At 56.4% G+C, this 12217-nt stretch overlaps 1 protein-coding gene across 6 annotated transcripts in view; it reads left to right on the top strand.

The window, feature by feature from the left end:
• The first annotated feature begins 8 nt into the window (after nt 1-8).
• The window catches only part of IL4R (interleukin 4 receptor), a 37522-nt gene continuing 25313 nt past the window's right edge, over nt 9-12217 (top strand). For 2 of the 6 annotated variants that reach the window (XM_087869385.1, XM_045775231.2), the window contains exon 1: nt 9-148. The gene's annotated coding sequence lies outside the window, so the exon portion shown is untranslated. Of the gene's footprint in view, nt 149-4672; nt 4802-7141; nt 12006-12217 lie in introns of those variants that run through there. The other 4 variants (XM_045775235.2, XM_045775232.2, XM_045775234.2 and 1 more) reach the window with 3 other exon arrangements.

Here is a 12217-nt window from a genome sequence, read left to right as displayed (position 1 = left end):
CGCCTGCGGCGGGGCGGGGCGCAGGAAGCCGGGGCGTGCCGGCTGGCGCGCTCAGGAAAGCCCCGCTCGGCGCGGCAGGACGGGCGGCGCGGGGGTCCCCCACTTCCCGCTCGGGCGCCGGCGCGGCGAATGGACCCGGGGCGCGCAGGTAGGACGCGGGGCTCGCGCGCGGGGCGGAAGCGGGGGCTCGGCCCGGGGAGGGGCGCGGCCGCCGGCGGGGCCCGGGACGGCGGGGACCTCCGGGGCCGCCCTGACCCCATCGGGGGCCGCCCGGAGCCCGCCCCTCCCCGCGCCTCGAGCGGCGGCCGGCTTGGCCCGGGTCTCCGGGGGCAGCGGGCGCGCGGTGCCGGGGACCCCCCTCCCCGGCGCGCCCCCTCAGACTCGTGCTGACCCGGAGACCCCAGCGGAGACGGCACCTCGGGGAGTCGGGGACGTCGCAAGCGTGGGGTCAGGCGGAGCTCGGGCCACGCAGCCCCCTGGTTCCGACGGTCACCCCCTGCCCCGAGCGCAGGAAGTGGGCGAGGACCGGGGTGGGGAGGAGGAGGGGGAGTTCCGAAAACTGAACTTGGTGACCAGGTCGAGTCGTCTGGGGAAACCGGGTCCTGTCGACCCTTTCCCTCCTTATTTGAAATACTGGATGGACCCAGTTATAATAGAGAGCAAATATTTACAGGACTCATTTTGCACAGGTTCTTTCTGGAACTTTGAAAGTATTCTGAGTTAAATCGCAAAACAACCATTTTGGTCGGTGCGATGTGTGGATCAGTCCTTTTTTCAGATGAGGACGCTGAGGCCCCCCGGGCAGTTTAGATAGTTTGCCTTAGGTGACTCCTGCCTGCAAAGTGTGTGGCAGGATTCGAACCCGGGCGGTCTGACGCGGAAGCCTGCTGTCTTCCACCTGTCCACGAAATTGGTCAAACTATCCCTTAAAGGAATTATTCAGGGGGTTTTAGTAAAAGACAGATTCCCAGGCTGCCTTCAATGAGATTCCGATTCAGTAAATCCAGGAATCTGCATTTTAAAACACACACACACACACACACACACACACACACACACACAGAGTCTGGATTTCTTAGTTCAAGCAAGACTGAGGACAGGCCAACTCCGTGTCCCTACTGCTAGGATTTGCCTTTGGCTCCCGGGCCAGCACTGATCCTGCTAGAGTCCTAACTTCTCCTCTGTTCTTCCCCAGCCCTCTGTGAGGTCCCACCCCTGCAGCTCCTCCCCTAAGGGTGGCCTTTTAGAAGTGTGGGCATCTGCTGGGACATCAGTGCCTTTATTAAAATCCTAAAGTCTGACGGGGAGACTGAGGGTGAGGCATACATTTGTCTAGGGTGTCCCCCACCGTCAGGGCATTCAGAGTCCTGCAAAGGCCCCCAGAGCACTGTTCACCTGCCCCACGGTGGAATGGGAGGCAACCTGTCCTGGCCATCCGCTTGTTCAGTAGCACCCACTGGGCTCCTGCCGGGCATGGCTCCAGTGGTGCTGTGGAGGAGGGAGAAGCCAGACATGGATGGGATGGGAAGGTGGGTCTGGCCACGTTGTGGAAGGAGCGTGGCCCGGTGCACTTCGCCTTGCCTGAGCGCCCCCCCCAAATCACAATGCAGATTCCTGGGCCCCACCCAGGACCTCCAGAGCCAAATTCAGAGGAAGGCCATGGGAAAGGAGCGAGGAGGAAGAACGGCTAGTGAGTCAGTCACCCTGGCTACCATACGACAAGTTACCAGCAGGTCTGGGATGACCTGAGGATTTCCAGATTCTGGGCAGTGGCTCAGTAACTGAGTCACTTATACAGCACGATCCCAGGGGTGCAGAAAAGCCAGGCGGGGCAGGGAGGTGGTCCCCAGAGGCAGTCAGTTTCCTGCTGTTCTGATTTAGAAAGGAGCTGAAATGCCCCGTCAAAGAAGTGAGGAGTGAGCCTGTCCTGGACCCCTCCTCTCCCTACATCACTACCCCTCTACCCCCAGGACAGAGGAGAGAGTTTGGGGTCAGCTGGCCCACTGCCCTCTGCTGCCTTAGATGGCACCTGGGAGCGAGGCAAGACAGAAGCTCCCCCGCCCCCCACCCCCGGGTGCTTCACATTCGTCAAGTTGGACTATATGAGGCTTGAGGGCATCACGTTTTTTGAAGATACTTGACACAATTTCCAACACGTACATCACAACACATGTCCATGCCTCTTTTTGCCCGTTAAGAAGTACAGCTTGGAGGTTAAGATCATGGACTCTGGAGCCAGATTGCCCAGGTTCAAACGCTGGATTTACAATTTACTAATTTCTCAGGACCTCGGTCTCCCCATTTGTGAAATGACAGTGACTACTTTATACCACTGTAGTGATGATTCAGTGAACGATTAACTGTCAAGCATCTAGAACCGTGCTTGGCCCTGAGCGAACACTGTGTGTTTGTTAAGTAAATAAATGAACCCCATTGGATGGGATTTAATCTACCCATTTTGCCAGGGAAGAAGCAGACCCAGGGATGTGTGCAGTGACCTTGGTGGAGGCGGTATATCTAGGAGTGACAGGGAGGGATTTGAATCTGCTTTTCTTCCCAGCCTGCGTTCCTTCCCACTGTGCCAGTTCGCTCGGGTTGCCAGGGGGGACATCTTTCTGAGCATTCCTCGTGGCCGGAGACCTGGCCGGTCGCTTCTGGCCAGAATGACCTTGGCTAGTCTGGAAGAGAGGCCAGTGGCTTGCCTGCACGTCGTTTGAACTTGCCCTCGCAAGAGTGTGGACCAGAAGCCCAGCGGAGACTGAAGGGTCTTGCGGTGGCCGGGGCATCCCGCATCACACAGGTCGTGTCCCTGATGTGACTTCCAGGAAGTCGCTACTTCTCTGAGCCTGAGGCAGAGAGAAGAGCACAGGCTTGCAGACGGGGGGGCCCTGGGTTCAAATTTAGACCTTGCTATTTCCTATCTGTGTGATCTTGAGCAAGTTGCTGAACCTCTCTAAGCCTCAGTTTGCTTGTCACTAAAATGGGTATTTTCATAGGCACCTTGCCCGTGGCTCAGATAGCTCTTTCTCTTCTTCTTAGGACAATCAGTCCTCCATACCCAGCCGCTGGGTGTTCATTTCTTTGAGTATTTATCAATCACCTGTACGTTCCAGGAGCTCCCGGTAGAGCCGTGGACGAAGTCTTTGTTCTCCTGGAGTTTCAGTTCTAGTTGAGAAGACAGACAATACACAAGCAAATAAATAGAGACAGATCTGCCCCCCGCCCCCGATTTCTAATGCTGAAGTCTGCAGGCTCTGGAAACCGAAAGTTTTTCCGTAACCTGATGGGAAGCAAGACCTGGGGTGAACGAATCACGAGGCACTTTGGTGTGTTCGTTTATATTCCCTGACGGGAATGCTTGTGTGTCTCGATGCAGAGGAATTCATGGGATCAATCCAGGGAGTGCTGGACACACTGGGGGGGAGGGCAGGGTGGTTATGTCAGGTGGCATTTTATACCAGATGACCTTTCTATAATCTGAGTTTCTGTGAATCCTGAGACCCGCCTGGCCCCCCGGATTTCACACAGGAGAACAGGGACCTGTGGTAACCCGTCAGGACTAGGAGGGAAAGGAAAGCAGGAGGAGAGTGGACTCTGGGGGAGCCTCTGTGAGGAGGGACGTTTAGGAAGTCGAGGGGCAGGGGTCTGGGGAAGAACGGGCCAGGTGGCGGGAACCACAGGGAAGGTCTCGTCCACCCCACCAACCCCACTTCCTAGCCCGTGGCTTATCCCTGGCTCTGGGCGCACAGATCTGTCGAAGCACGCATGTGTTTGCCTTTCCAAGAAGTGGCCATGCCTCTGAGATTTCAGGTTTGGCTCCGACTGACTCATTCTCGCCCTTGGGGCCTGCATGGCCTTCTCGAGGTTACTTTAGAGATCCACGGGCTTCGCTCAAGCAGGCCTGGGCGCCGACTCACTGGAGCTGGATCTAGTCCCCCCACTCCTCCCCGCCACAGGGAGAGGACATGCGTCCATGTAAGGGGAAGAGAGCTTGGCCCCCTGAGTTTGGTGGAACACTTCCTAAAGGGGAAGGACTTAGTTCTGAGCAGCAGGTTTATAAAGGGACTGACTGCGCCCCTTAAAGTAACGGGTACCCACATGTCTTGAGTGTCAGCACCAGGCTTACACTCACTCAGCAAACATGTTAGGGACAGGGGACACAGCGGTGACACAGAAGCAAGAGCCCTCTTGGAGTGGACAGTCTAGTGGGGGGGGGGGTGACTTTTGAGCTGAGACCCGAGGTGAAAGGACATGTGGATATCCCGGGAAATGAGAGTGATTCCCACAGAGGCAACAGCACGTGCAAAGGCCCTGAGGTGGGAACAAGCTTGGTGTGTCCGACCCCCGAGGAAACTGCTGTGGTCGGATGGAATTGAGCAAGGCAGAGGTCAGGGAGGTAAAACAGGAACCAGAGGCCTGCAAACCTCTCATTCACCTTGTAAAATAAGCTTACAGAGTAGGAACTGCTCTCATCCAGACTTTACAGATGAAGAAACAGGCACAGGATCGTTGAGTAACTCGTCCGGGGCCACACAGGGGGCAGAGCACGGCTGCGAACCCGGCAGCTCCAGCATCCTCGGGCTTTACCGCGGTGTTTGAACACATCGCGTGGGTGTGGGCAGGCCAGGATGGTGTTGCAGATGACCCAGTTGTTGTATGCATCATTTTACAGGTCATTTTACCAACGAGCGCCTTCCCGGCCACAGACAGCGGAGACACAGCAAAGCACGGGTGGAGGGGGCGGTTGTGGAAGAGGGTGCATGGAGGCCCCTCTCCATTTCACGCACTGAGCTGGGTGAAGGTGGGTAGATGAGAGGGCACCTCCCCTTTTCCCTGAGGAGGAAACTGAGGCTCAGGGTGGGGACTGGTCGGAGTGACAAAACTCCAAAGAGGCAGAGTCTGGGTTCAACCCCGAGGCTGCTGAGCCGGGAGCCTGTGCATTGAACGGCTGTTCTGAGCCAGCCCGCCCAAGCAGGAGCGTCTAAAAGGACTACCTTTCTTGGTCCGAAGTGAGGGAGTACAGTCACCAGCAGCCATTTTGGAGAACCGATGTAGCCCTGAGGTTTTCCTGGGCCAGGAGAGGGTTCTGCCTTTTAGAAAGAGGAAACGGAACTTTTCTGGAGAGGAAAGACACCAGATCTCTGGACAGGCAGCCCTCCAAGCCCATGGAGCCGCAGCCTCTTAACAGTCTTACATCTGGAGATGGACAGTAGGCCTTCCAGAAGCCACATTTTCACAGCTGGACAGCTCTAACGGGGAGAAAATCTTTCCTGAGATTTAGCCAAATGAACTTTCCAGTAGCAGTCACGTTCTGGCTCTGGTTCTGCCCCTTGGAAGTTGTAAACCAGCTCCCTCCAACCTGAGCCCTGTATTTCTCTTACCCGGAATATATAGTCATAGTTCTTTCGGTCATTCTCCCTGACTCAGGGAATTGTAAAGAATTCAGTCTGGCTTTAGACATGATTCAGTTGGTCAAAGTCAAACCCATTGCCTACACACACACACACACACACACACACACACACACCCCGGCAAAGCCTACCCAGTCACGGGGGAGGGAGACTATCACCTCCTTGGATTTGGAGCCCATACCTCTGTTGATACAACCTGTAGTCATGTTTCTGTGTGGCCTCATCCCCCTTTGAGTTCACATTGGGCTTGCCAGCTAAAACCTCCAGATCTCTGTTCTGCATTGCTGTCCATCAAAGTTTCTTCCGTTCTGAGACTCCTTCTTTGAGGCTAACATTTGTTTTCAGGCTTTCTTGTTTTCTAGTAAATCTGCTTCAGGCTAAGTGGCTACAATTTTTTTTTCTCTTTTTGCTCCTTTGGCTTCATTCCATGGGTCTTATTATACAATGTCATTCACTGCTAAAATAACTTATAATTTACCTTTTGATTACAGGTATTATGCACTTCAAACTTTTTTTAAGATGCATGGATTTTTTTAAAGTTATCTTTGTATTGTTGGAGTCTAAATTTATTGCATTGTGGTCAATATTTATGGCTTGTGTGATATCAATGATGGAGAATTTGTTGAGATCCTTGTAAGATTCCTCTGGTCAGTTTTTCTGTATGTTCTTCTTGTATTTGAAAGGATGTGTATTTTCCGGTGGGTGTAAAGTTTTAGAAATCTATGAGATCAGACTTGATCATTACATCATTCATATTTTCTGTTTTTGTGTGTTTTTCTCTATCTGATTTATCTCCCACTCTGATAGAAGATCTGTTCATTTCTCCTTGACCTTTTCTTGTTTTTTGTTTTGTTTTGGTTTTGATTTTGCCTTATTTTTAAAGCCATATTGTTCGGTGCATATAAATAGAATATATGAGTAGAAAGAGGTTCATGATTTTTATACCCCCTTGGTGAATTGCTCCTTTCATCATGAAACAGCCACCTTTCTCTCTTTTATACTTTGTTGCCCTTGAATTTCATTTTATTCAGTATTCATCTTCCTATTCCTGTTCTCTTTGTGTGCATTTTTCGTGACTTTTCTTTGGCCCTAGTCTTCGAGCCACATAAATTGAAAAAACAAAAACAAAAAACAAACAATGTACATCTCCGTCTCAGCTCAGCAGTCCACTTGCTCTGTAATCTGGGGCAAGTCCTTTTGCCTGTTTGGGTCTTATTTTTGACATCCATAAAATGGGGCTATAACTCACCTTGCCTCTCCTCGCCAGTTCCCGTGAAAATAGCTAGAATCGTGGATAGGAAAGGTGCTGCCGACATCCCTGTGTGCGGGTTAGTCACTGGGAGTGAGTACGGGCTGGCGTTCCAGGCAGTGAGGAGGGCGTGAGCGGAGGAGGACCTGGAGGGGGGACCGCACCCAGGGGTGAAGGTCAACTTTACTGCTGCCGCCCCTGGTCGGCTGCCTCCTCTGTTCGCACAGATGCATGAGTAAGACACAGTCTCTGGCCTGGAGGAACTTCCAGTCTGGAAAAGGAGAGGAAAGAAGGCAAAGCTCACTACCCCTGAGACTGGCGGGGATGTTGGGACGGAGGCACAGCCAGGGGAAGGGCTGAGGGAAGAGCAGGGCTTGAGCAGCGGTGTCCCGTGGGGTGGGCACTGAGAGGGGAGACTGTGGCCCGTTTGGGGACAGGTGGAGCGGGGCTGGGAGAGGGCAGGGTTGGCAGGGGCGCGTCCTGTTCCGTGAAGGAGGAAGGCAGGGGGCTTGCAGAATTTTGAGGATCCCCCCTTGACCCCGAGTTGCTGCTCAGCCACAAAGAACAGGCGTGGGGGGGGGTGTCTCCAGCCCCTCTCCCTTCTCATCACCATGACAACCACATCCCGTAGTGAGCAAGAGGTAATAGGGACAGAGGGCAGGGGACGTTTGCCTTTGGGGGTGCTGGTGCCCAGGGAAGCTGCGGGGTCCCACCTGTTGCTGCTTGCGCATCTTGATGGTGGCATCTCGGGACACCCACACACCCCAGAGGACATCAGCGGGTGGTCGGAAGCCAAAGGGGGGCCACAAATGGGCGGCGTGGGTTTTGAAACTGGAACTGTTTTCCAAATTTTAAAAATCAGGAAAATCGGTGTAAAAATCTGGATTTCTAGCTTCTCTTTGAAACGTCGAAAGACCTAGCAGTGCCCAGGCCTTCGCGGATGTGGCAAAGAGCAGCTGAGTGGTGTGGCGGCTGCCCTTTGGGACTGGCCCTGGGCCCACTGCGCTGTCCTGTGTCATGTCATATGGGTCTGTCATTGTCATGTGTCTGAGTTCCCTTAGATCCTGGAGTCGACTCTGGAGTGGGGGGTAGCTATGAGCAGCGAGAGCAGAGGCAGGTGCTTAGAGGGTCAGTGGCCCCAGGAAAGGCCGAGGGGGGCTGGAAGTGCTGTCCGGCCCTGAGCCCGGAGGCCGCAGCCTCTCTCCTCCTTCTCTCTTCCTTCTTTCCCCTTTCCTCCTTAGCGCGGCTTCTGTGCACACGGGCGTACAGCTTTGTGCTTTTTCCCGACGTGTGCACATGTGTTTAGAACGCAGCCTAGAAACAGAGCTTGACCAGGGCCCCAGAAGCTTCCCTCCTGCTCCCCCACCCCCCGCCAGGGACACTTTCCCTGACTTCTGACCCCAAGATCGGTTTGTCTCCTTTGGAACTTCTCGTAAATGCGGTCGATTTGCCCTTTGGAGCCCAGCTTCCTTCTTTCCTCCCTTCCGTGTGCCCCTGTGAGACCTGACCGTGGCTGTCATGGGCACTGGCATGTACTCAGGGTCTCAGAGCCTTCGCCTCGTGCTTGGAGGTGACCTTTTGCCACCTGCTCCATCCCCACTGTCCCAGGGCCTCTTCCGCCCCGCCATCGTCTCCTTGTCGCCTTACACCACCATGAGGCAAGTGGTCCTGCCCTCACTTCACAGATAAGGAGACGGAGGCCCTGAGAGGACCCCCAGCTTGCCAAGGCCTGTCAGACCGTCAGGCCCAGAGTTAGGCTTTTGTGTCTCCAATGTTCCAGGATCCCTGCCCATGTGAGTAGCCCCACACGTTCGTGTGTCCCTGACCATGCCAGGAATAATATGGGGGGGCGGAGGACAACAGGAACTGCTCCAGGGAGAGACCCCTCTCCCCAGTGCCCGTCTGCGGACAGAAAGTGAACAGGGAGCTCTTCCCTGTGCAGACCTGGTTGGCCCGGCTTTGGGTTAGCCCGGGGGGCAAAGTCCTGGTCACTGTTGAGACAAGTTCACAGATGACGGCTGGGCAAACAGGGCCAGAAGGCACATTCTAGCCCAGTCGGCTTCCTGCCTTGTCACCTTGGGTGATTTCGGAATGCCTCTGAGCCTCGGTTTCCCTCTCTGCAGGGGCAGTGTTGGACCACATCTTCTACGTGGGGCTTGCCATGAGGGACAAACAGATGTGCCCAGAAGGAGTGAGCTGGTGCCAGGCTCTGGACCGCAGACTCCAGGGCCAGAAGGTCTGGGTTCAAATCCAGGCCCCCCGCTTACTAACTATGCGTCATTAGGCCGGTTGCTGAACCTCCGGGCCTCAGTTTCCCCGTGTCTGCGGTGGGGATGATACTGCCCCGGCCACATTCTTTGGGTTGATGTCAGGGTTAAGCGAGTCGGTGAAGTTCAAGTGCAGAGCAGAGTCTGGTGTGACCGAGACTGAGGCCGGTCAGTCTGGGAGGTGGGGGTGGAAGCCACGGGCAGAGGGGCCCAGGGCACGGTCTCTAATGGCTGGAGGACCTGGGTACATGCAGGGGCATTCATGGCGACCTTGGCAGACCTCAGGAAGCAGGCCTGCTGGGAGCCACGACTCTCACGAAGACAGCCGAAATCTAATCAGTGTCCCAGGGCCGAGCCCATAATCATGGTAATGCCCCAGTTACCAGCTCTCTGCGGTCAGTTTCCCGGGTGGCCAAGTTCAGGGCCTGCATTGAGGAATCTAAGGACGTTCTGAGCCAGAATTGGTCTGTTTATCTGGCTGTGAGAGGTGGGTCATTCCAGCTCGGGGGGCTGTGTCTCCCTCCGTCTTCATCAGGGGTGGCTGTCCAGGCTCCCTGCAGTCAGCAAATACCCCTGGCCCCTCCGCTGTGTGCTGAGCGCTGTACTAGGCCCTGGGGCCCCAGCAGCCAACAGGGTGGACGCAGCCTCCGGCGTCGTGGGCGCTGGCGTCCTGGGGGGCCCTTGGACAGTGCTCAGCACGGGTGTGCCTGTGGCAAGCCGCAAGGACTAAGTGCTGAGCGGAGAAATGGGCTTGCAAGTGACAGGGATCAGCTGCTGCTTTGGACCACGTGGTGTCTGGGTGCTCGGCTCGCTCAGGCTCCACCTCCTCCGGGGCCTCGGGGACCTTCTGAAGCTAGGTGTGGCTTCCAGCTCCTCCGTGGGGCCTCCCCGCCTCGGCAGGGTTCCCACTGGCAGCTTGGACTCCATGTAGGTACGGCCAACATGGGTGTCCACGGTGCCATAAAGTGGCCAGCGTGTCCCCAAGACGGTAGCCCCTCCAGCCCTGTCCCGTGGAGGAGGTCCGGGGTCTCCAGCGCCCTCCTGGCCCTCTCAGGCAAGGCTCTATCTCTCTCTGCACAGCCCCCTCGGCCTCAGACACAGCCGAGGACCCTCAGGCCCGCCTTTAGCCTGAGCCTTCCTTCTGAGCTCCAGGCCAGTGGAACGTACTGCCTCTCGGACGCCCCCCAGGGGCCCACCACCTGCTTGGACTCACCGTGTCCATAACGTGGCGTGGCACGTGATCTTCCTGGCCCCACTGCCGGCCATCAGCAGGGTCACCATCTCTGCCTCCCACACAGGGCTGAGTCTGCCCCTCTCGTCCAGCAGCACCTGCCCTCCTAACCCAGCCACCTCGGTCTCGAACCCACAGCGCTTCCCCACGCACGAGCTGGAGTGGACTTTCTGGCAGGGGTACCTGCTTCCCCTCTCCTGCTTAACAGCCTTCAGTGGCTCCCCACTGCCCTGGGGACAGACGGAGTCTGAAGCATGTACTGTGCCTGCTTGACCTCTCCTTTCTCTCCATCGCTGCAGCCCAGGGCCTGCCTTGTGGGGTAGGGCCGCGCCCTCCCTTCTCCCTGGCCATTCCCGCATTCCTTGTTCTCCCTTCCTCCTACCTTTCCCTCTCCTAAGACTCATCAGGACTGACAATGGCTTATTATTGTAGTCCTCTCAGAGGAAGGGTTTAAAGCGTCTAGAACAGTGCCTGGCCCTAAGGGAGTGCTATGTAAGTGTAGAAACAAGAATAAAATAGAAGACACATGGTCGTTTATTGAGGGGCGTGGAGGGGAGCTCTGGGCCAGGCGTGGTGTTCTGCTTACAGAGGATGAGACGTTGCCTGTCCTCATGAGCCCACAGCGCCTCCCACACACTCACCCCTGCCCTCTCCTGGGGAGTTCTCGTTCGTTCCTGCAGGGACGCCTGGCCCTCAAGGACCAGCATGGATCTTCCCCAAACAGTCTCTTACCTTTCCTGATGCTCCTTCCCACAGCCTCCCTGCCCCTCGCAGGCCTCTTTCTCACACGGGGCCCTCCCACACCCCACAGCATCCTGCCACACGGCACCTCCAGCCTTCTGGTGGGTTGGGAACAAACGAGGGTCCTGCTCAACTCCTATTCATTCTCTTCCCAAAGTCCATTCTGTCAGCGAATCTTGTTGGCTCTGCCTTCAGCCCGTCTAGAAGTCAGCCCATTCTTGCTGACCCTTCCCGGCACCTGCTGCCTGGACTTCACCGGTCGCTGCTTCTGCCCTTGACCCCACGGTCCTTTCAGACCACACAACCAGAGGGATGGTTTGAAAAGTCTCATAGGGTCACATCTCTGCTCCAAAACCTCCAGTAACTTCTCTTTTCAAGTGTGTGTCAAAGGGAAGGAGGAAGAAATGAATGAGTGAATGAATGAATGGCTTTTCCCACGTCTGTAGTTGCTGGCACATAGTAGGCACTCAGGAAACACAGCAAGAACATACGTGGGCGCGGGCGAGTGGGCGAGGAGTGGGAGCGCACAGTAGGTCCACAGGAGTCTGCTGGACTCTGCTGGCCGAGGCTGCTGATTCTCGCCCCCAGTAGGAGTAGGACCAGCCGGCCGCCACCCGTCCCCTCCACTTGCTGGGCTGCGAGCCGAGGAGGCAGAGGCCAGGCCATGTTGGGGCCCTGGCCTGGCCTGCATCACCAGCTGGGTGGGGCTGCTGACGCGGCTGCCAGTTCTGGGAACCCCAGCCGGGCAGCAGTTCTGGGAAGGCTGCTGCTCCGGGGAGAAGTGTGTCCCTGGCCCCCCGCCAGGGCGGCCCAGCTGTCCCGGAGGACAGAGGAAGCTCCAGGCCGGCTTCAGACTGGAGTTTCAGGGTCCAGCAGCTCCCCAGGGAGGCCACCCGGAGCCCCTGCTGTCACTGGCTTCCTCTTCACGTGTGCTTGTCATGGGACTGGCTGCATCCTGTCTGCCCATCCAGCCCCCCTTCAAGCCGGTTTGCGGTCAAGAGAGGGAAGAGGAGCGGGGCCCAGGAAGAGCCTCACGGTCACCTCCCAACCGCTGCTGGCCTCTGACATTTCAACACTCGCCACTCACGTCCTCCCAGATAAAAACAGTAAGTGAAGAGCACCTCACGGCCGGCAGGAGGGTTTTCCCATGTCTCGCTGGCTCAGACTTTCGCTGGTCGCTGCTTCCTCCCTCCCCGACCTTGAATTTGTCGCGTGCCGTCTCTAGACCTCAGTTCTGGCCCATAGCACCACATGCCAGGATGGCAGGCAGAGGCTGCATTTCAAAAGGAGCAAAATCAGTGGCCAGGCACGTGGGATC

This window comes from Ursus americanus, chromosome 2 (genome assembly GCF_024610735.1).
Source record: "Ursus americanus isolate L20-20 chromosome 2, mUrsAme1.1.p, whole genome shotgun sequence".
Classification (NCBI taxonomy): domain Eukaryota; kingdom Metazoa; phylum Chordata; class Mammalia; order Carnivora; family Ursidae; genus Ursus; species Ursus americanus.
The sequence above is the reverse complement of the archived record's forward strand: the minus strand, read 5'-3'. Positions and strand labels throughout refer to the sequence as shown.